General features: G+C 41.0%; 1 protein-coding gene across 4 annotated transcripts in view; it reads right to left on the bottom strand.

The window, feature by feature from the left end:
- The window catches only part of CDK14 (cyclin dependent kinase 14), a 2,039,605-nt gene that overhangs the window by 1,498,015 nt on the left and 516,918 nt on the right, over window positions 1–24,672 (bottom strand). The gene's annotated exons all lie outside the window — the stretch shown is intronic.

Below are 24,672 nucleotides of genomic sequence, written 5' to 3'. Positions count from 1 at the left end.
TCCTGTGAACCTACTAGGACGAGATTTGCTGTGCAAAATGAACTGTACCATCTTTTGCACACCAAATGGTGTCAAAATTCAGAACCCGGATGAAGACGGAATCTACAAATTAATGCTAATAAGACCTGACTCAGAAATTAAAAGACTGACAATACAAGACTTACCTGAAGAGCTCCAACAGACAGTGAAACCAGAGGTATGGAATTTCACTCGGAAAGAGGTAGGATTAACGGCAAATGATGACCCAATTAAAATTTCAATAAAAGAAGATGCAGTTTACCCGAATACTAAACAGTATAAAATGAGTGCAGAAGTGAAGGCAGGGGTTGCTGTTGAAATAAAAAGGTTGTTGGAAGCAGACATAATACAGGAGGTGTTGTGCAGTCCTTGTAATTCACCCATAATTGGAATAAAGAAACCAAGTGGTAAGTACAGGGTAGTACAGGACCTGCACAAGGTTAATCAAATCGTTGTTCCTTGCTGTACTATTGTGCCAAACCCTGCAGTGATCTTGTACCAAATACCATGGAATGCTGGATGGTTTACTGTTATCGATCTGTGCCATGCATTCTTTTCAATACCATTGCATCCAGACAGCAAATGTATTTTCTCATTTGAATTCGACAGTCATGTTTACGTCTGGAATTGTGTCCCTCAGGGGTACACAGAGTCCATCGATTTTCAATCAAATTCTGAACAAATGCCTTGAATCCTTGGTATTGCCTAGAGAATCAGTCCTGGTGCAATATATAGACGACCTCTTGGTGGCGTCTAAAAGCAGGAAAGACTGTCGTTGACAGCATTGCCTTACTGATCCATTTAGGTGAAGGGGGACATAAAGTATCACCAGACAAACTACAATTCTGTACCTCTTCAGTGAAATATCTGGGGCACCAGATAGAGAGATATCAGGAAGGTTACCACAGAAAGGATTAGAATAATTCGAAACATGGACCTGCCAATACCCAGAAAGAAATAAGAATGTTTCTTGGAGTTGAAGGATACTGTAGGCAGTGGATTGTGGGATTTGCAGTCCTAGCAGGACCATTGATAAAAATGACAAAGAAAGGAGCAAAAGACCCAGTGGAGTGGGATGAGGAAAGCATGTCAGCTTTCACGAAATAACGGGAATGTCTGTGTACAGCTCCCGCATTAAGAATGCCCGACTACTCAAAGGAGTTTGCACTGTTTTGTGACACACGAGACAATTGTGCACTTTCAGTCCTTATTCATGGTTTAACCAGACGTCCTGTAGCATATTTTTCCTCTACTTTGGATCCAGTGGCTGCTGGATTACCTGGATGTCTGAAAGCAGTAGCTGCAACTTGCATGAGTCTTGAACAAAGTGAATCTATTATTATGGGACATCCTGTAACTGTGTATGTTCCACAGGCAGTTGTAATCTTGTTGACCAGAACCAAAACTCAGTACCTCATACCTAGTCGGCTGACTAAGTACGAAAGAATCCTTGTAGGTGAAGAAAATGTAACCATTGCCTGATGTAATATCTTGAATCCAGATACCCTCCTACCAAATTCACTCACAGCAGGAGTGAAGGGAGAAGTTGAGCATGACTGCCTTGATCTGACTGAGTATAGCACAAACCACGCCCAGATATAAAGAATGTGCCCCTAACTGTTGAAGATTACGAGCTGTTTGTAGATGGTTCATGCATGAGACATGAGGATGGAGGCTTAAGAGCTGCTTATGCAGTATGCACTTTATGAGGGCCAGTGGTAGCATCCTATTTATATGGAGTCAAGTCTGCACAAATAGACAAATTGGTTGCATTTGCAAAAGCCTGTAAATTTGAGAGGAACATGAAAATAACCATGTACACTGATAGCCAGTATGGTTATGGGGTTGTGCATGACTTTGGCCAATTGTGGCTGCAAAGAGAGTTCCTGACTTCTTAAGGTACTCCTATCAGAAATGGAAATTTTGTGCAAGAATTACTGGAAGCAATCCAGTTACCAAAAGAATTGGCAGTGGTCAAGTGTGCTGCTCACAAATCTGGCGATGACAAAGTGACAGCAGGTAATCGATATGCTGACCAACTGGCCCAACATTGCGCCAAATACAAAATAGCGATTAATACAAAGATGGGGGTAAGCGGAAGCAGCCGCCAACTTATGGTGTTTGAGGAAATAAAAACATGGGAACAAGTGAGAGATTTGCAGAATGCAGCAGAACCAAAGGAAAAGGAAAGATGGAGAAAATGTGGTTGTCGGAGAAGGAATGAGGATGGTGTCATTGTTTACCTTGATGATATGCCTGTGCTGCCAGACTGCCTGCTTGCTCCTATGGCTAGATTGATACATGGAGACACACATTTAGGGAGAGACGCCATGATACGATCAATCAAGATTGGGAAAAATGTGTGAATCCACTCAATGGCCAGATGCTTTGCCACTTGTCTTGATGGGACTCAGAAGTATTCCAGACCGGAACACAGGCTTGAGTCCACATGAGATACTGATGGGAAGAGCAATGCGGCAAGCATGGGTGCCAGGATACAAACTGATAAGCATATCTGATGATTTGGTACTGGAATACTGCAAGCAACTGGGTGACCAAGTGCGTTCTATCTCTCACCAGATTGGGGAAGACGCCGTCGCCAGGCCACCAACTCCAGCACATGACTTGAACCCAGGTGATTGGGCCGTAATAAAGAATCATACTCGGAAGAGTTGCCTTGCTTCGAAGTGGGGGAAAGCAAGACAAGTAATCCTGGTTACCACAACAGCTGTGAAATCTGCAGGTGTGCCACGGTGGATCCATGCCAGCCATACGAAGAAAGTGACTGAACCTGAAGAAACTGAAGCTGAAGGTTGTGCAGCTGAGGGGTCTCCTGAAATTGGTCTTGAAGTTGCTGAAGAAGAACAAGCGAGCTCCAGTCAAGATGATTGGGTCCCAGTAATCGACCTGACTCTCGATCCAATAAGAACAAGAAGACAAACCTACTTAGATACAGAGTGGGATAGTGAGGACGAGAGGAGTAGAAGAAGATGATCAGATTATCGAAATCCAAATCAAATCTGATGATGAGGAAGACCAGATAGGGAAAGAACAGATTATGGACACTCCTCCAAGAACTCCAGAGCCTGAAAACGGACAGATAGAAATTAGAGCAGAAGTTCAAGCGGAAGAAAATCAAAAGTTTAAAGTGCTTGAACAGGATCAGATAGAAGTAGATAAATGTGTTCAGGAAGAAGAAATAGAAACAAAACAAAGCCAAATCCAGCATATACCTGAACAAGGCCAGCTTAGCGACGAGGCAGAAAAATCCGAAATAAGACCTGGAACTAGTCAGACAGGAAGATAAAAAGAAGAAAATGAAGTAGATGTGCCACAATAGAACAAGAATAAAAGAGCACTTGAAGAAAGCCAAATTACAGTGCCAGTTAAAAGATTTAGAAAAGGTGATAAAGTACCGAGATTTGTCAAAAGACTGAGACTGAGATTAAAAAACTATCGACGAAGAACTTGAGCAAGAAAATCAAGACTTCAGTAAACCTGACCAATCTGGGACAAAGCCTAAAAGAAGAAGTGCCTGAATAAAAAGACTAAACAACAAGTATCAGAGTCCTGAATGGACTTATCTAGTGTTGGAAGACTTTGAAAACCTTGAAATAAGTGACGAAAGTGATAAAGAATTGATTGCTGACCAGGTAAACCAACCTGAAAGTTGCCCTGTGTAAGCAACCTGTGCAAAGTTACAAACAGGGGTTGAAGCTTCTTTTGAGCCACAATGTCTGATTCCAATGTGAATGGAAGACCGAGACGAAATTGTTGTAAAACATTCTGTAAAGTATGTTTATGTAGTGTAGCATTAGTACTTATAATATGGATAGGACTAACAACTATTCCTTACATGTTGAGTAAAGATACTAATTTGTACCCTACTAAATCAGTGACAGAGGACACAGAAGAGCTGCAAATGAAAGATACACCACAAAGTGTAGAGACAAGAGAAAGCACTTAGCCCTAGACAAACTAGAATGGACTTAGATGCGCCAGATGAGGAAGGACTACATTATCATAGAATCAAGAATAGAACTCATTTAAATGTATTTGCAAACCTATTAGTACACTATGTAGAAGCAATGGAGATAGAAGACTGTTACGTCTGTATGAAGCTACCTACTTCAGTAGCTGAGGGTGTGACCTACCATCACTTGCCACTAACATAGGGAATTTCCTGTAGTATTTTAGCTAGTTTATTCTATAAGAGAGGACCTTTACAGTATTATTACTCTAATTCAGATGTGATATTTTCTGAACTTCCTATACGTGGAAATCTGAATCCTGTACATACTAAGAGTGATGTAACACGTTATATGGGAGAATACTTTCTAAGTATAGGTACTATAGATTTAGGTGAAGCACATAGAGATAACTTAACATGTTCATTACACGAACAAGAGAAAATGTTACTATATATGGCAGAGAAAAGAAGAGAAAGTTTCCAAAGAAAAGTGAATGATAAAAGGCAGAAAACTCCTAAATGGGCTGAAAATATAGGGAATACCCCAAATGGTGGAGCTAATCCTGCTTTGTTGCTGGATTTCGAAAGGAAGGGGAAACTTTGTCTTCACAGAGAAAAGATTAGTTACTATAATAACATATTCATTGGTTCCAGTGAATGCAAACAAAATTACAAGGAAATTGGATGTTGGGGTTCCAAAAATGGGTCAGAACCTATGTTTCCCGGAATTTATTATATATGTGGAAACAAGGCTTATTTCAAATTGCCAGATCACTGGTATGGAAGCTGTTATTTTGGAATTGTCTTCCCAAAAATATACCATGTGAATGAAGTCGCTGGAAGCAATGAAAACACTAATGGATTAGTGCGTAGTAAAAGACAAAGTGTTGGAGAAATAATAGGTGATATATTTAGTGCATTGATACCAACAGTGGGAGTGGCTCTGAATACACACAGAATCTGCAAATTGTCAACAGTAGTAGATCGGTGATCAGCTGACACTGCTGGAGGTTTTCTGATGGTCAATACCGAATTTGTTGCGATCAGATATATGGTTTTACATGATCGACTTGCTCTTGACACGTTAGTGGCAAAAGAGGGCGGAGTCTGTAGAATGTTGAAAGCGCAACATTGTTGCACGTATATTCCAGACAAAAGTGTTGAAATTAAGAAATATGTGAGAAACATAACTAATTTGGAAAAAGAGCTCAAACCACTGGAGGTTGATAGTGCCTGGAAGAAACTAACTGATGGTCTTTCCTCTGTAGGTAGTTGGTTTGCTAACCTAGGTAAAAGTCTTGTGAGTAAAATACTGATCCCAATAGCGGGAATAGGTTTATTAGTGTTCACTATAATAATTTGCTGCAAATGTCGAAAAACACAAAAAGAAGTATGCTGTGATTAAGAGAGGAATAAAGAGAAACGTGGATGAACTTGAATTAGAAGAATTGAATAATCAAATTTATAAAAAGGTTGAAAAATTCTCATCCTAATAAAGATGCAGAGAAAAGGCTGAATAGAAAGTTTGAAGAGATTGAAATGGGTGAAATGTGAAAAAGTTGGCATTGGGTTCAATTAATAGTGATGATAGTAAATATCATCAAAGAGGGGATTGATAGACCAAGGATTCGCACGTTAAGCGACTTGCTAGTATCATGAACCTCAAATAATGTTAATAAAATAAACCAACATGTTCGTCTTGCTAATTTTGCACATTTTTCATTATAAGGGGTGTCCGAGTGACGCTTGCCTATGTGTCTATTAACCGCAATACCCTTGCATTCTGAAAATGGCCACTGCTACGCGGGAATTTAGACTGTGCATGCGTCAGTCATACCCATGTGACGTGACGTACTCGCAGTTCTGGTGGGAAAGTGTTTGCTCATGCGCAATACAGCTAACATGGCCGCTCTGTATTCTCACCTGCTTTGAGCTTGTATTGCCGTTTTCGCAAAGCTGTTTGTTCTGCATAATCAATAATACTATAGTTATTATGAAGTAATGGGTGCAGTACAGTGATTCATGGTATACAGTGTAATCATTTATTTCAACGTTCTAGATTGTTTTCTCTTGCTTTTCATGTATCGTATCCTTTTGTGGCTGGGAGGTGCTTATTACTCCATATTGGAAGTCCCTACTGCGCAGGACTGGATGCGGAGAGAGAAAAAACTCTGCAGCGGTGGAACCCAACAAGCTTATCTTACCCTCCCTGTGGAGATAAGCTGAATTGAATAGTATGTTCCAATCTTACCTACCCTTTAGTATTCTGAGCTAAATTAAATCTCGAATTTCAATAAAGTTCCTTTGACTACTCTAAAGACGTTTTGAATATAACATGTTCCCTTTCTCTACCCTCCTTTAATCAGGTTACGAGAGGTTGTTATCAAAATATAGCATGTTCCTTGTTCTTACTTTTACTCTCAGTTTAAAGTCTTAAATGCTTAGCATACTCTGCCTTATTCATAGCTATATACAGTTTCAAATTTTAGTTATTGATAGCCTGATCACATTTAATTTTCTGCTTATGACATATGATGATGAAGATGATTAGATAAAGTTTTTGAACCTACCCAGAGTCTGTGGTTATTTCACTATTCAATAAATGTTATTGGATATCTAGCTTAATACTCGACTCCCTGATCCTAGGTGATTATGTTCCTAGTATCTACATTGCTAGGTTGTAGATATGGGAATCAGTGTAGTATAGAGAATCTCAAGACATACTGATAGTAGAGCGTGAGTTACCCAAGGTAAATATTGATGTCTCATGTTTAATGAAATTTATGGGCCCAGGTGAGTATTTAGTAAAATTATCCTATCCGGGTGACCTGCGCGCTCTATTAACAGCATGAATCGGAACTGACGCATCTACAGCAATACTTGCGTCATCCAAGGTACTTTTTCAGCAGGACCTGCATGGGTTATGTAGCCTGCTTGCTGTCCATCATGGTCGGCCTGAAATTTGGATTTTACCCCAGTCTAGCACGACCTCAACTAACTTTTCAGCGCTATTGACTTCCAAGCATTGTTTGGGGATTTAATATTTAACAATTCATATCTCAAGATTGACTTATTGGATGTTTGTCATATTGGTCTTGTTTTACTCAGATACATATTCTCTAGTTTACTTAACTAGTGTGGAGTCTTTTTGTGTTGTTTGCCCTGTTATTTTAATTTAAGTGTTGCACAAATACTTTACACATTGCCTCTTGTTAAGCCTGAGTGCTCTGTGCAAAGCTATCAGAGGGTGAGCAGAGGTTAATTAGGTTGTGCATCGGACTTACCCTAGCTAGGACTGTGGTTCCTACTTAGACAGTGGGCAAATCTCTGCCAACTAAAGACCCAATTTCTAACAGTAAAGGCTTAAATTGCGCTAAAATTACTCAATGTTGAATTTCTGCCAATATTTTTCTCTTTTAGCCTTGTATTAATAGAGGGTAGGCCAACACAAGCCTGCCCAACACAAATTTATGTCAGTATTAGGAATCGGAGCTGTCCCACATAGGGTCACAGGATCCGGTTGTGGCATGTGCAGAAGGCTTCTGCATTCATGGTAAAATGAAAACAATGTACAGCTACATGCACACATGATGTCAGTATAGCGAGTACACAGAAAAGGATCTCTGCATTCTGGAATGAATCCTCTACATTAGACCACATATTTTAGGCTACATGCACTATTGCTTATAATCAAATATTCTGCTATGTAGTGATTGTGCTTTTCTTTCCATTCCTCTATGCATTAATTGTGTGTTAGTCATTTATGTACAGTGTATGATACTCTTGTAGTCTAGTCCATGCTTTTGAATACTTTTGAAAACTATGCAAATAAGGAAATAATTAAACAAGTATGGGCACAGCAGCCATGCTGAGGAAAGTACAACCGCAGCTACATATTTTTGTGCTTTTCCTCTCTCCGACCCTTATTGCTAACTTTAAAGACTTCATGTGTGGGTGAAATTTCAGTGTTCCTCCCTCCCCCCCGCCAAGGCTTTTCTTTGCCACCTTCAAAATACTTACAGTAAGCTCTCTGCCAATCTACTACTCTTTTCGCATGAGCATCCTGGCTTCTTTTTGTAGGGGGGTCATCAATGCACTTACTGTAGAATGAAGCCTGGAAGTATTCTTCCACCCACTAATAGCATCCCTCAGTACTTCTCAAAATGTGCTCTGGAGGTGCATACTAATTGCTAGCCTGCTACCTGGAGCAGTTCATTCGGTGCATCCTCCAGTGCATGAGCAAAGATATTACTTAATTTCAATCGATCCAGTGGTACTTGTATAGCACAGCTTATCGCCCTAGAGGCTAACCAGGTGCTATGCCAGGTCTTGAGTCGCTTCCTGAAGTGGGTAGGCGAGGGTGAAGTGTAGAGATTGAGGATAAGGGTGTGCCATGACTAGGTGGTGAGGTGGGAGAAGGATCTTTCTCCAGTGCAGTAGCGGTGGAAGCGTGGTATTGGTGCAAGGCCGAGGTGAGTCGAGCGGAGGTTCCTGGCAGGTTGGCAGAAATTCAAGCAGTGTTTCATGTAGGCAGGTCCTTGGTCATGGAGGGCTTTGTAGGCGAGGGTCAGAAGCTTGAATTGGCATCTTTTCTGGAAGGGGAACCAGTGGAGGCCCTTCAGGTGTTTGGTGATGTAGGTTCTCTTGGGCAGGTCAAGGATCAGTCTGACTTCTGCGTTCTGTATCGTCTGGAGTCTTTTCATAAGTTTGGTAGTGGTGCCTGCATAGAGTGTGTTGCCGTAGTCCAGCCAGCTGCTGATGAAGGCCTGCATCACCATTTTCCTTGTGTTGATGGGGAGCCACTTGAAGACTTTGCAGCATGTGCGGGAGCAGGCTGAAGAGACGTGTTCAACCTAACGTCTCATGGAAAGTTTGCTGTGTGATATCAAGGTTGCGGGCGTGGACTTTTGGAGTGGGGGTGGGTCGGAGTTCTGATGACCATCAGAAGTCATTTCAGAGGGCGGTGTGTCTGCCGAAGATCAGAACTTCACTTTTGTCTATGTTTAGCTTCAGACAGCTGTTCATCATCCAGGGTGAGACGTTCTTCATACAGTGGTGGAAGTTGGTCTTTGTCGAGGTGGGGTCCGCTGAGAGTGAGAGAACGAGCTGGGCTTAGGAGACAGTAGTGGCTTCTACCGTACGGGGATGGTGGGGTGCGGAGGGCGGGGAGGCCGCCTCTCTCCTCCGCCCTCTTCATCCTGTCTCGAGTGCCAGCAGCAGGAAGCCCCCGGGCTCCCCTAAGCCAATCACAACACTGCTTTCTCCATGACAGCAGCGTCGTAATTGGTCTGAAGCAGTGATTGGGTGCTCAGACAGGGACTGGGAAACTGTGCATGTTCTCCACCCAGGCTGTACAATACAGCCGTGGTAGAACATACAAAGTGCGTATGATGGTTTGGCCAGCCCAAGACAGTCTTTAAAAACAACAAACGTCCTAAGTCGGTGGACAACAAGGATTGTGTCCTATTTTAGTGTTGGACAAATGGGCATGGTAATTTAAAGGATATAATGTTTGTCAAATAGCAACGGGCGTAAATTCCACGGGAAAGGCAAAATGTACAAGCTTATATGATTACTTATCCATATACAGAAATTGCGCACGTATAGTTTCTAGAGTAGACACGGGTAAATGACAGATTCTACGTAGTAGTTTCAGATACCTTCGACAAGTATTACAAATCTAAATATGACTTTTTAACAAGTATTACAAATTAAATTAAAAGCATATCACCACATATGTTTGGTAACAATATATAAATTTTATTACACTTCAGAAATTTACAAAATATCTTAAAAAACACTTTAAAAACATTTAGCAATAGACATGATCATCACAATAATTTTGGTAAAATATGAATATAAGCACAGAATCAAAAGGTCGACGCGGCGTTTCGGCTTTCTTTAGTACACCTTCATCAGGACTGATTCTTGTTATTCCAAATGGAATTATTGCCCATATGGAAGGAACTAGTTAGTTCAACAGAGAGTCCTTTTTAAATACGGACAGTTGGTAGGTCGCAATTTGCTAGTAGTTATGTGCAAAGTTGCTCTGTCTCTAGTATCAGAGGGGTCAATTCAATTTCCTCTAGTTTGAGAATGTTTTATTTATGCATATCATAGGGAACTTGATTACCACTTTCTGTACCTTTATATAGGCTACGTTGCTGCCGTATTCGGCTGCCAGGAGGGGCCACCGTTTTGTTTGATTTTTCGGCAATGTTCTCCCGTAGGAGCCGGGTAAACGGTTGCTAAGATCCAAACCACTTTCAATTAGGTCAGGATGTGTCAGATACACGATCAATATATTCGGGATTCGCCTCCTCAGGTTGTTGATATCAATATTACTGGTTACGGCCTCCCTGCTCCTTACTTCCTGGCAGCCCGTCCTTTTTTTCACCGCACGGCGTTGAATAGTAAGAGTATTAAACGACGTGCGGTGAAAAAAAGGACCATAATAAGTTTCCAGCAGCCTTAAGCAACAATAGAATAGCTTTGTTGTTTGTTGGAATCAAAATCAGTTTTAACACACAAATTTGCAATCCCTGGAGGAAAAAAAACTACAAACAGAAAGATTTCTGCTTGGAATGCTTATTATGTAATGTTCACTTTTCATCTACATGTGACTTTAATATGGAAACTGAAAGACGATTGGAAGATCTAAAAGCCAAATGAAGGGTATCTGAATGCCTCCCTCATTGTCCTTGCGATTTTAACACTTGAAACACCAGCTCGCTATAAGGGGTGGGCGGAACTCACAAAGTTTCACACTGGGGAGTTACATAAAAACTCAGCGGAGATCCACGAGCAGTGGAATTCACCACGTCATGCGGCTTTTGCTGATTATAAGCGCCAGGAGCTTGTTCCGTGCTATCAAATCAGTGCAACTGCACCACACAGTGCGCCAGAGTGCTGCGTCTTTTTCCGCATGAGTAGATTTTCTACTCGAGTGGCATCTCTCTTAAAGCGAACAGTAGCAAACCTGCTCGACCTCTCGCATGGAGAAATCTCACTGGGAGGCATCCTAGCTCTCGATTTTCTCACTTGTACTTGCTAACTTAACATTGATGAGCATGCAAAAGAAAACTACACCACACAATGGTTGGTGGAGTTTTTCAGAACTCTGTGCTCCAAGCTGAGCGCAAAGTGGGCAAAAATATGCTAACTCTGCTGGAGAAGTGGAGTTTATCACCAACCCCTACCTCACTATATTAAACTAAAATGTTGTTTTTCAAATTTGAATGCTGCCCGAGATGTTTCCTGTTTGTCTGTCCTCAATAAGTGCAGTGGTAAGCCAACAATAAACCATACTAACCTGGGCTTTGGGATTAAATCTAGCTTTAATTAAGCACACTGATATTGGCACATATACTTAGAGTACAAAAGACAGACTGTATTTTTATTTCATTTGCCAGTAGTAAATCCATAGACAATCTCAAAATAGAATCCACAGAATGGAGTGATAACTCTCGGTTAATATTGACAATGCAAGTGCTGACTTACAAGACCTTTGATGAACATTTTCCTCAGCTACTCAGAGTTGTTGCTCTAATTTCAATCATTTGAAAACTGGTGAACCTGGTGATGAAGAGAGCACGTAGTCATCGGCTATTTATGTCTCCCGGGTAAAAATAACAAAATATTTCATCAAAATACAAAGCCATCTCAAAAGCAGTAAGTTAGACTTGAAAGGGAAAAGCAAGAAGCAGGATGCTCACACTCTTTGCTATCATGTTATCTATGCAATTTACGGTTCATAATAGCCAAATTGTTGGGCAAAGATACAGTTAGAATATATTGTACCAATAGATTAGTTACTTCAAAGATTTATATCAGGTCTTCAACATAAATACTGCAGAACTAACATACAGGCCCACCCCGTCTAGTCTAGATCAGATACCCATAGAAGTAATTGGTGATATCACCTCTATGAACAATTCTCTGGGACCATACGGCATTACAGTTTATTACTGAAAAGGGCACAGTTACGTAAATCCCTTTTCACATACTGTATTTTTTCGAATGGTGTCCCTAAATCTAGGAAGGTTAGTCATATCATCCCCTTGTACAAAAACGTCAAAGATCTGAACAACAAATTACCATTGATTGTCTTGTTAAATGTTACAGGGAAAGTCTTTGCTAAGGCAAGTGTGTTTACGCCCCTCATTTTCTTCAACAGACAATATTGTATGTCTTCAATTACTATGTGAAAAATATATTCAAAAAAACAAAATGAAGTTATGTGTGGCTTTTGTTGATTTTAGCAGTGAGTTTGATTTTGTGAATCTCCTCAAGTATAGCATAAACTAATAGCCTTGGGGATTCTCTGGCATTTATTATTTCCTGTAATGAATATTCATTCCAACAAGTATGTACATGTACTATTGGGATAGACAAATTAATTTTCACACACAATTCATATCGAGAATTAAATAAAACAAAGTTGGGTATTGGCCCCTTTACTTTTTTCATTGTACCTATTTAATCAACCAAAGCATATAAAATAATCCCCTTCCTTTTTCCCCCCACACTTAAGAGACTGTAAAATGCCCGCTTCGATGTACAAATATATTTTGGTTTGGATGGATCTTACCAGTTGCATTATAAAAGGCAATTAGATGCATTAGTGGTCTAAGCAAATGCACATAATGTACTGGTCAATGAAAACAAAAACAAGATAATGATTATGTGGGCCCGTGGGTTGACTGTGGAAACATATTTGTAATCAAAAAGTACTTGATACTGTAAAATATTATATTTATTCAAGGGTTAATATGACTAATAATTTATCTTGATCTAGCCATTGTAAAACTCAGCTGGCCAAAGCCAGATCTGTTGGTTTGAGAATTCAAACCCCTGTCATTGCACCTTATGCTCTCAAGGAACAACCTCCTACCTTGATAGTAAAATTTCTTAAAACTGGTGAAATGTATATTTTGGCATCAGAATTTCAACTCGGATAGAATTTTTAAGATTGGAGAGGGGTCTGATAGCAATAACTTTGTTAGGCTTTACATAAGTGAGTCATTATTTTTAGCACCTTTCTAAAGCCCCAAATTGAGATTGGAAATGCAAGTTGGGCCAAATTATCAAATGGCACAGACGGAAAGTTCTTGCTCACTTAATTAGTATCCTTTTGTTGAACATATTTGGCGATAACTAAACAAGATGTTTGAAACCAAACAAAAAGTACCTTTATGAATATTTTTCCATTGTGTAAACATTAAAAGATTACATTTAAGCTGCACTTACTCTCAAAGTATGGTAGAAACACAATTAAACTCTAACTTTTGCTTTGAGGTTAAAAGATGTTATATGATCTTCAAATTAGAAATGTTCCTATTAATGAAAATATCTGAGCAGTTAGTAGAGGTGGGAAAAGAGGACCAGGTTTGCAGTTCTGTGTAGAAGATAGTCAAGATTTAAATCATGTACTTGTTTTGGTAAAGTTTAATAAATCGTATTTGTGCAGTTTTATCCAAAATGTAATATAATATATATTGATTTTTTTAAACTCTTTTATTACCTTCTTAATGTCAACTATATTTTATTGTAATATTTCTGTGGAAATTTTGCAAGAAAAAAAAAAAAGAAGAGCCTTACATGGATTCATATCTTGAAATTGTTTTAGTTTATAAATAGAGGTCATTCTGACTAGGCTAAAAGAAGGATTCATATGTTAGCGTGGGTCTATAGATCATTTCAAATAATGGACAGATATTCAATATTTAAAGTTAAAATGCTATCCCTAGACGTCTTGAGAGAGAAACAATAGTTTCTGGTGCATATCTCCACACATCCACATGGATTCAGGCTTCGGTGTTCTAATATAGCGAAATGCTCAGATTCACCCTCATCACCAGTTTCTCCTTCAAAACACACACTGCCAATAACATCAAAAGCAGCTTGGTGCTAGCTTGCATCGCTGAATAGTGGGAATCTCTAACCTCTAAAGCGGACTTCAAAATGACAGTTTAAGTACATGGCCCTTTTCTATGGTGACTCCACAGAAGAATATACTGCACGTAGGCACCAATCTTATCAGAATACTGAACTACCACCATTTTACCACCACCACCACCTTCATGGACCAGCACTGTCCTCCCCTCCAGCCCTGTGCCTATTTTCGATCCTATCACATGACCAAAAAGATAAAAGAGCCAGTGCATCGGACTACATGACTGATAAAAATATAAATACCTCTGGAAGCCAACATAAAACCATGAGTCAGAACATTAAATGGTGTTAAATCAAGGTATGCAAAACATAGAAAACTAGTAGATAAGCCTTCTCCACCTAGGAACAAACATTGGAAATAGCACATCCTTTTCTATCAGACTTGTGCCATCTCTCTTACAAATCAATCAGGGAATTGTAAGCGTGCTACTCATCCTTGAGGGTCTCAAGGGGCTGAGGGGGGTCCCCAGATCTGTTTAGCCGAACTGCCAGGTCTTGAAGGTCTTACTGAAGGTGTTCAGGGAAGTGGCACATCTGATGTAGCTCGTTCCAGGTCTTGGCTGCAATGTGAGAGAAGGATCTTCCGCCTGCTCTGGCTCTGTGGATGCGTGGGGTTTCAGCCAGTGTGAGGTTGGAAATCGGAGGTTTCATTTGGGTACGTGGAAGTTGATTCTGTTGTTAAAGTATTTGGGTCCGTTGTTGTGTAGGGATGAGTGAGGATTTTGAAATTGACTCTTCTCCATGGGGAGCCAGTGGAGACTTCATAGGTGTTGACTGATGTGTTTGTGTCAGGGGATGCCGAGGATGAGTCTGGTGGCGGTGTTCTGTATTGTCTGGAGTTTGCAGAGTAGGGACTTGTTGATGCCGGCGTATAGTGGGTTTCCATAGTCCAGTCTGCTGGTGATGAGTGCGTGGATGACTCTCTTCCTTGACTCAGGGGGGTATTCACTTGAAGGTTATGCTAAGGATGTTGAAACAGCTGGGGGTGACGGCATTGACCTGTCAGTTCATGGTGAGTGATGAGTCGAGCACGATGCCCAGGTACTTGGCGTGGTCTGAGGGGGTAGGTGGGCTTCCGAGGGCAGTCGGCCACCAGATGCTGTCCCATGCAGAAGGGGTGGTACTGAGAACGAATACTTCGGTCTTCTCGTGGAAATTGGATCCAAGCTTGTCACAGAGGTCTTGGGATGGGGTGATGTCTGTGGCTTCGCTGCATGGGTTGGTGAATTCTTGAATGACACTAAAAAGTTCCTTGGAGTTGGTGGAGTTGGCCAAGACTTTGTTGTGGATGAAGTTCCTCTCGGTGGCTCTGATCTGGTTGTGGTAGTCCATCATGGCATTCTTGTAGAAAATAACTTTCCCTGATAAAGGTCCATATTCCTATGGCTATCAGCTCAAATGTAATGTAAATGTAAATGTGTGTGTCTTGTAAAGCGCACTGCTACCCGGAGGCGTCCTGGCGCTATAGACCGCTGGGGAACCCGTCCTGGCTTTCCCTGTGAGATGTTCCCTCCTGGGTATCTCCAAGGTGAAACCAGGCATCCCCGGCGTTTGTGGGGGGGCCGTTGTGGATGAGGCAAGCTAATGCCCAGAGTTGCCGAGTGTGATCGCTGGTTATAGTAGGCACCGAGGCGAGAATTATCAAGTCCGCTGACCCTGGTTCACGACCCTGCCGCGTCAGGAATTGAACCCTGGTCCCGAGCCGTCCTCTGCTTCCAGGTCTGCCACCTCTAACCAGTGAGCCACACCACTCCACAACAACCGAACTTCCCACCTGATGGCTCCTCTTTTTGTACATACCTCTGCAATGTCCAGCCTTCGGCCCTCTTGCCTCAGGGCCAGCTCACTATACCTGCAATACCCAGTGATCTACTGCTTCTTTACTAGGTTTTTACAATGCAATTACAAATATATACAATACTTTTGCAGGTTTATAAAGTTGCAGCTGGATGTTGTTGGCCTTTATTTATAATTTTTCAAGAATCATTTTTAAATTTAACTGGAAAGGTGTTCCAGTTAAGCCAGGCAGGTCACATCCGAAGACATGTCTCACAAGTAGGAAGTGATAAACTGCACATTGGATTTAACTCTTAATGAATAAGACACATTACATCATTTTGGCATCCTAACAAGTTGAACCCCTTCTAGATAGGAGGCTGCTTTTACTTGTTACCCTTTTCTGACTTCAAAGCATTATGAGCTTAAGTCTTATTGGCAACAGAAGAATATGGGTTTTTCTTACCAACATGACATTCCCAGTGAACACTGCAAACACAAAACTGATAACAAAGGTGGCAAATGATATCAGTGAACTGAAATGACGGGCTTTAAAGAAGTAATTGGCATAATCCATTAATACTAGCCGCAAAGGAGAGGGAACAGAAGGTTCAGTTAATAGTTTAAAATTACATTTGCATCTTTTTTGCTTTTTTCTCAGGGTGTTGGGGGAAGGCATCGGTTACTAGACACTACCTGTGATTGATACTGTCATTCTCCACTGGTGCTTCACAGCCTTGGGTACTACTGCACTCGAACTGATTTGATCAATGACTCCCGACTCTGCAACTGTATCTTGGGCAAGCAGTGAAGGTTTACTCCAAGGGTTGACAGTAGGTCTGGATCTCAACCACAGCAATCATACACAGTACACAGTAAAGTTTACGATCCAGTCAGAGAAAAAACTTAAACATGAAAAACGTATTTGTTTACAGTAGGAAAGGCAGGGAGGGAAATATTAGACATCTCAAAGACAAAAAGATGCTCCTCAGGAGTATGGAACTCAGTTGCTGGACAAGGAAATATACAATGCCATTATCTGCCATTTGTCTGAAATAATCTATACTCTGGGGTCTTGTTGTAAATAATTATTTGGCTCACACAGAGAACTTCACACAGGCACTGAAAGAGTAGCTTGAGTGAATTGTCGGCTTGTATACAGCAGAATCTAGCCTCCGGGGTCGGTGATATGAGTATGAAACAGTTTTGGGGCATAATAAAACCTCAACCTGGCGCCAATGAATCTATAGCAATGGTATGACTCCTCACAATTGGCAGTCATGGTCGTTCTCACTCCTTTGGTCCTCAATAATAGCTTTTTGTGTTCAGGGTTTACAGTACTGTCTGCTCACAATGCATTGGAAGCACCCAGATAACGAGGTGGGACCCACTGGGAGTAGGGACAACCCGTGGTTAGACTTGGAGATTTAGAGATATTTTAACTGAAATAACTTAGAAACGTCCTGACTAGAGATAATTATAAAGGTGCAGAGATTGACAATGCTCATACAATAAAGAGTACAAAGTAGATTCCAGATTGAAATTAAAATCCTCTTGCCCCTCTTGAGCCACAAAACAGCAGATATACATACCCCATTAGTGTCAGTCAGTCAAAATACTCTTTATTCGATTTTTGTTAAAATCATAAAAGACATAAAACAAACACAAATACAATTTCTATACAACATTACTCGATCTCATTACAAAAAGTTTTCTGCTTAATGATTACATTTCCTCAGGTTGTTTCTCTTTAAGAACAAATTTGTGTTTAAGACAGGTCTATCCGGGGTAATCTTTTTTTCCTAGATCTAAATGCAGCAGTTAAAAAGCAAGCAACACTAAACATGGTATATGTATCTGCTAACATTTGGAGAAAGATTAAGGCTGGCTTAACTTGAGAAAAGCCCGCCGCTTTCAAAACAGGGAATAGATATTTTTTCCTTTCGCTACTATAAAAGTCACAAAAGAATATAAAATGAAGGGTATCTTGAACTGAAAATTGGTCGCAGCCGCATGGCGGTCCATCATCAGGTTTTGACCACACCGGGAAATTTCCTAGAGAGTAATGGATTAAGTTCATCCTGAATTTAGTTAAGAGGAGTCTATGGAGAGGATTAGTCACAATTTTTAAATAGGGTTCCATGGTGGGCGAAGTCGTTAGAGCAATATGTGCCCTCACCATGGGTTTCCTCAATTCCAATTCTTCTCTATCCATACAAACCCTCTCCAGATACCCCATTAGTGGTAAACTCAGTGCCAGACTATCTGTTCACTGCTAGGTGAAAGGGCCAGGATCACAAATGCACAGCGTGGCAGGTCTAGGGAGCCGTGCATGCTTACCAGCAGTGGCTTCTTGTTTCCAATACATTCTCTAATCCTTTTCAGGTCTACTGTACATGGGCCCTGGCTCTGTTTTCTATTTGCTTGCTCAATCCACCTACACATCTTCCAGGAAGTGGCAACACTAAGTCTATTGTCTGCTTCTTGACTTCGAATCAACCTTGAGAAGAATTTTAACTGGGTGTGATGCTCCATGTACATATTCTGACCTGTTTCTGCAGACCCGTCTTGAGAATTCCAAGATGGCTATTTCAAACTGGCTCCAAAGGGCGAGTATTGATGTGAAACCGTGAGCGTTTGCCGGAAGGCAGGATCACACTGAAGGTCAGGGTCACCTTCAAATTTAAACTCCTGCGCTAACCACCAGTTGGAGCATTTACAATAGGCATTGCTACAAAAGAGGAAAGGATGAGCAGAAAACAGTCATTGGGCTACATAGCCGGTGGCCCCATACTAAATACACTCTTCACCTCACTCTTTTAAACTGCATATTTCACATTTGCATTGACAAAAAAGCAATGACCAAACGTCATATATCATGAAGCCTCTTCCGTAGGAAATGCTGACAATGTTTTAGTTCCTGTTCCGTTACATAACACCAGACATCAGGGTATACCTCACTCATTATGGAATTCTAACACTGTAGTTTTTCATTAGAATTGCAGAAATGTGTCCGTAGAGCACAGTGGAATTGAATGACAAACTCTGGTTTACCTACCGGACTTGACGGTGATGGTGTGGGCCCAATTTAGGCTCGAGATATGCAACCGAAATAACTTTGGGTCATGAAAGCAACCATTATCCACATTCACAGTGGCCCAAATAGCTTGTGGGCTGGGATGCGCATGCACTCTAAAACCTATACCTATGTTTGGCAATGTTACTAGAATAAGAACTTGGACTCCCTTGTTTTGACCGAGCCTTGGGATGCTGTTACTTTAGTTATTTTTCAAACAGATTCTGGGTGGTCATATCAAGGTTAAATCCTTGGAGGATTATCAGGATTTAGCATGGAAACAGCCTTCACGGCTCATTTTCAACTCATAGAGGATTGGTCAAAGGCAGTGCTTTAAATGGGCCGGTACTGAGTACCTGCACTTTTTTATTTTGCAACAGAGAGTAATGGCACTTCTTAAGAGAACTGTAATACTTTTAATTGGAGAGTACCGTCACTTCTCAGAAACAAGCAGGTTCTATGTTTCCAATATAAGCACTGGTCGTAGGTAGATGGACCTTATTGCTGCTGTTTTATTAGATTACACTTCGGCATTTTAGCTTTCAACTAACTCTGCCCCCGATGGAACTCTCTGTCTACAAGCCAAGGTTGTCTGCATTGCAACGAGGAGAAACGCTATCCAATGTTTTATGTTGTTCTCCAGCGTTAACTGGGGAATATAGTGTGTGGATTAAACTCTGGTTCCTTAATTTGGAATTCGCACTTGTCTGGATACTGGTTTTCCATGTATGTGTAGTGAATAATTTCAAGACTTTTATCTTTCCACATCTCATATCAATGCAATAACAGTTGTGCTTTTTAATAAGGTTAGTAACATTTCTGAACGTGGTTTCTTTGTGTTATTGCATTCTACTGACGGCCCTGATGCATTGCTAATTCTCTTTGGAGGACTTTAGAGATTGTATTGAACACTATTAACTTCCCTGGGACTAACGAGCGTTTAGTTTAAAATGTTAATAGTTAGAAATAACCTCACAAATCATATTTTTGAATATGTGCAAAACATGTGTCATATGTATGATGTTTCACACACATGCAGACATATTTTAGAGATGAAGGAGAAACAGATTCATGAAATTGCAGAAAGTTTACCTTCAATTCAGCTTTCAGAAACTATAATTTCCATGACAAAAATCATAGCACAAAACTGTGCTTACACAACGAAGATACATCTAAAATAATAAAAGATTATAAACGTTTTCCCCTTTCTGAAAAATGCTTATAATTTACCATCAGTCAACATCCTTGTGGCATCACTGTTAAATTGTTCAAATAGTGATTTAAAGCCCTCAATAAGGGTCATCGCTCATTAATTGAAGCACACATTTTAGGACGCTACTGGAGGAAAAAACGTGCAATGCCTCATCAGAAAAACATTGTAGCCGTAATCCTTCGTGTATCCTTTCAATCACATAGTACCAAAAAAACACATCTAATAAAATATTGTTGTTAGGTACATGTGAGAGTCTGATTACGATTTGCAATATTATCAGAGGAGAGTTGCACAATATTCTCCTACTTAGAAAACAATTAGCAAATCTGGTCTAAACTTTTCTCTGTTAGTACTGGACTGGAAATGCCGGATTCGCGTTTTGCTGGTTACAAAGTACTATCTGCTTTCGATTTCAATCTGTTATCTTAAGAAACGGCAAAATCGAACTCTTTCCTCCTAAACTGTAGATGTGACAAAGGACACCACATACTGACTTTGGTCCATGGTGTGGCATTTATAACATCTTTCTATGATAATGAAACTTCCTATCACGGCCCCAGATGATAAATCAGACTGTTTGGCAGGAGTACAACTTTTAACCTGAATGATAAACCAACTCAACACTAAGAAAGCATCCTTCATCCTTATCGTTGTCCTTCTCACCGTAACCAATCATCACAAAATGCCTCTGGGTACCACTCACCCCAGCTTGATGTGACCACCATTCAGCTCATCCATTAATCGCCTCAAAGTGACCTGTAAATTACATGTTGAGCTTCGATATAATTCTTTAAATTATTTCTACTCACCACATTTTTGGGGATATCTACCTCTGTGGCACTGTAAACAGATTGTCAACATATAACATATTTTCTAGAGGAACAATATGTTAAAAAAAATGCGAACATACCTTTTGAGAAACAAGCAAGAGCTAAAGTGCACCGCTGGGAGTCAAATTTGGACTGGCTGCCACCAAGTCGCTTCAGCTACCACAATAAACGTTGTAATTTAGAAACATGGCTCTGCGCCCCTTCACTGAAAACTTTTCCAACAATTGCTACTGCATTGAAGCAAACAAGGGCGCACTTCTGCAGGTGCTTAGAAGCCAGCAGCGCAGGAAGGGAACTGTAACTCTTAATACTGTGCAAGTAAGTACACCAGGGAAAGGGTGTCTGCAGCTCTCTGTACGTGGTTCCTCATTCCGCAGTCACCCAGGCTTTTTCACAAAGAAACAAGTTCACAAATAAACAAGGACACTGCTAGCTAGGGATTTAGTTTACAGAACTAGGTACTATTTGCTCGAAAGACGCAAAGCCTCTTCAGAGACGTTTTAAGGCACGGGCAAAGTGGGCTCTGGGCTAGGGCCCCCGCCTTTCAGGGCCTCCTGATAAAGCCATATCTGTTCTGTAGAGAGTTTTGCCCTGATGACCTTAAATGATTGTTAAATACCTTTTTCTTTTCATTTATTTTTAATGTGGGAGAATCTATTGCAGACATTTTTCAGAGAAATGTTGTGTTTACGTTTCATGCATTATCCATTAAAAAAAAGTTTATTTTGAATCCAAACAGTACTTCACATATGAGAAATGGGAGGGTGCTGCACAAAATATTTGCAGTAATATTATTGAGCTGCAGCTGTGTTACAATACTGAAAACACACATCACTATCTCTGAATATTATATGTAAACACATTTAGAATTTGGAGTGTGCCTGTGCACTGTCAGTGACCTGGCTAACGAGGGCATGAAATATCTGAAGTTGGATCATAAATTCAAAGCTGTTTCGAAAAGAGGCTCTGGAAATGCATTTGGCCCTGGGCCCCCAAATCCCTAAGAAGTCCCTGAGGCTCCTAACACATTATCATCAAAACAGCAATAAACAACTTATTTTATGTTGTATTCATGATCGAGGATTGCAATCTCCCTAACTTTATAAATGTACAACTGATATAATGAATAGTGTTCTACAGTAATACGATTCAAGGCACGCGCTCCTAAGCGCTAGTATTATTTTCAGCATGTGAAAGGTTAAGAATAGATGTCAAGGCTAGTTATTATACTGATCTGATCAATGTCAATAGATGTCAAGGCTAGTTATTATACTGATCTGATCAATGCCAGCACAAATCGCACAAAAACCATCTTTGCGTTAGTGAAGGAGCTTACTACATCCCCCGTGGGGACTAATAGCACCATAGTATCTGACTCTCATTGCGAAGAGCTGGCTCACTTCTTTATTAATAAAGTACAAGGGATTTATAATACATTTAACTCTGGAGAACCATCTATGACCTACAGACCACCTACTACGGGCTCATTGAGCCTTCCCTATTCTCTCCTAACGCTCCCACTCATCTCTCAGACAGATATGGAACCCCTAACTTCAAGAATCAAGTCGGGGTCCCCGGAAGATCCTGTCAAACCCGAGATGTTTAGACTGTTTCCGGAATCTATCTTGGCAGAAGGACAAAAACTGATTAATAAATCTCTGCAATCAGCTACCATCCCGAAATCGTGGAAACATGCCAAAGTGGTCCCCTTGTTAAAAAAACCCACCCTGGACCCCTCTAAGCCAGAAAGTTTCCGGCCTATCTCGCTGCTTCCTTACTTGGCCAAAGTAATGGAGGCACACGTCAATTCTACTCTGACGGATTTTCTGGAGACTAATGGGATCTTGGAGGAGTCTCAGAACGGATTCCGTGCCAAACATAGCACGGAGTCAGCCTTACTGGCCGTCACAGAACATCTAAGGGTGGCACAAGACAGGGGTGACACCTCAGCTGTGGTGCTGCTAGATTTGAGTGCGGCGTTCGACACCGTCTCCCATGGGATCCTAGTCAAGAGGCTATGGGAGATAGGTGTCAGAGAGGATGCTCTGGACTGGTTCGTGTCATTTCTATCTGACCGTTCCTTCCAGGTTCATGCCCCCCCATACTCATCCGGCAGTTTTCCATTGGGCTGTGGTGTTCCTCAGGGCTCTGCCCTCAGCCCCACGCTGTTTAATGTGTATGTCCGCCCCCTGGCCACATTGGCCAGGGAACGTAACATCGAACTAATATCCTATGCGGACGATACACAGCTGATCTTCACCTTTTCTAATAACATCGTTGGTGATCAAGCCAAATTCCAAGAGGATATCGTGGCCATTTCCAGCTGGCTTACGGAGAACTGTCTTCAGTTAAATTCATCTAAGACTGAAGTCCTCCTGGTTGGCCCGGACACTCAAAAGTGGGACGAGCGGTGGTGGCCCCCTACATTGGGTTCACCGCCTATGCCCAAGAAGGAAGTTAAGAATCTAGGTGTGATCTTAGATGATGCTCTCACCCTGGATTCCCATGCGAAGAGGATAGCTGGTACTTGCTATGGCCGCCTGCGCTCTCTGAAACCTATTCTTGGCTTCTTTGAATCTTCCACCCGTCAGACAATTGTCCAGGCTATGGTCCTATCCCATCTGGACTATTGCAATGTATTAATGCTTGCGTCCAATCTGACAGTCATCAATAGACTACAGAAAGCTCAGAATGCGGCAGCTCGGACCCTGTTCGGCTTACCAAGACGCTGCCATACCTCTCAGGTTTTGCGCAGGCTCCATTGGCTGCCCGTAAAACAACGCATTCAATTTAAGACCCTGTGTGTTATGCATAGAATGTTACATTGTCTAGGTCCTAAAATCTTGCAAGGAATCTGTTCCTTCTATGTTCCACAGCGTGCACTCCGGTCTGCGGACCTCTTCCTTGCCTGTACTATCAAGATTCGGAGGTGTAGAGCTGGTGGCCGCTCCTTTAGGTTTCGGGCCCCAAAACTCTGGAACTCTATTCCTCTAGGTGTACGTTCCATCACAAACCACCTACAATTTCGAAAACAAGTAAAAACTTGGCTGTTTTCTTCGATTTAGGGTTCCGCGGTGTATCGATATCCTGCCGCATTCCTCCGGCTGTTATGTGATTGGACCTGTCTGCAAGCGCTGGGACGCCTCGTTGCTGGGGTAGCCATGCGCTATATAAGAGATACGTAACATAACATAACGTAACATAACATAACAATTGTAGTCTACCTGTTCCCTTATAATTAAGGCTTCCTGTTTTCCGTTTTTACTGATTTTTACAGATAAATACAGACAGAAAAGCATTTATTTTCCTGTCTGTTTTTATTTTTAAATGTGGATAAAAACGGAAATTGGGTTGCTTTTGAGTGATTCTATATGCTGTCAATCATGTCTGCCAGGACAATAGCTGCGTGGATTGACAGGCAAGGGGATTAACAAATTATAGAGATGTTAGTAAAGAGCCTTGAACAGAGTAGATTTACACAACCTTGATACTAAAATTTACATATTTTCTTAGAAGTGTACATTTTACCATCTGAGTGTGCATTTATCATTGAAACATGTCAGGTGATCAGGCAGGAGAGCACATTAACTGGTTAAATAAATGCAGAAACATACACATTACATCTTAATTTTTTCACAAAACCTAAAATAAATATGGCTAAATACAGGTAAAATTAGCCAAAAATAAATATGGATAAATACAGACGAAAATTACAAAAATATAAATACCATAAAACCGGGAGCCCTACTTATAATAGTTACCCAAAGATACTGCAATGCTAGCTGCAATTTTGGACGTTGCTTATCATTAGATATGATTATCATTAGATATGCTT

Source organism: Lissotriton vulgaris, chromosome 10 (assembly GCF_964263255.1).
Source record: "Lissotriton vulgaris chromosome 10, aLisVul1.2, whole genome shotgun sequence".
In the NCBI taxonomy this organism is placed as follows: Eukaryota; Metazoa; Chordata; class Amphibia; order Caudata; family Salamandridae; genus Lissotriton; species Lissotriton vulgaris.
Note: the sequence above shows the minus strand (reverse complement) of the source record. Positions and strands in the feature narration are given on the sequence as shown.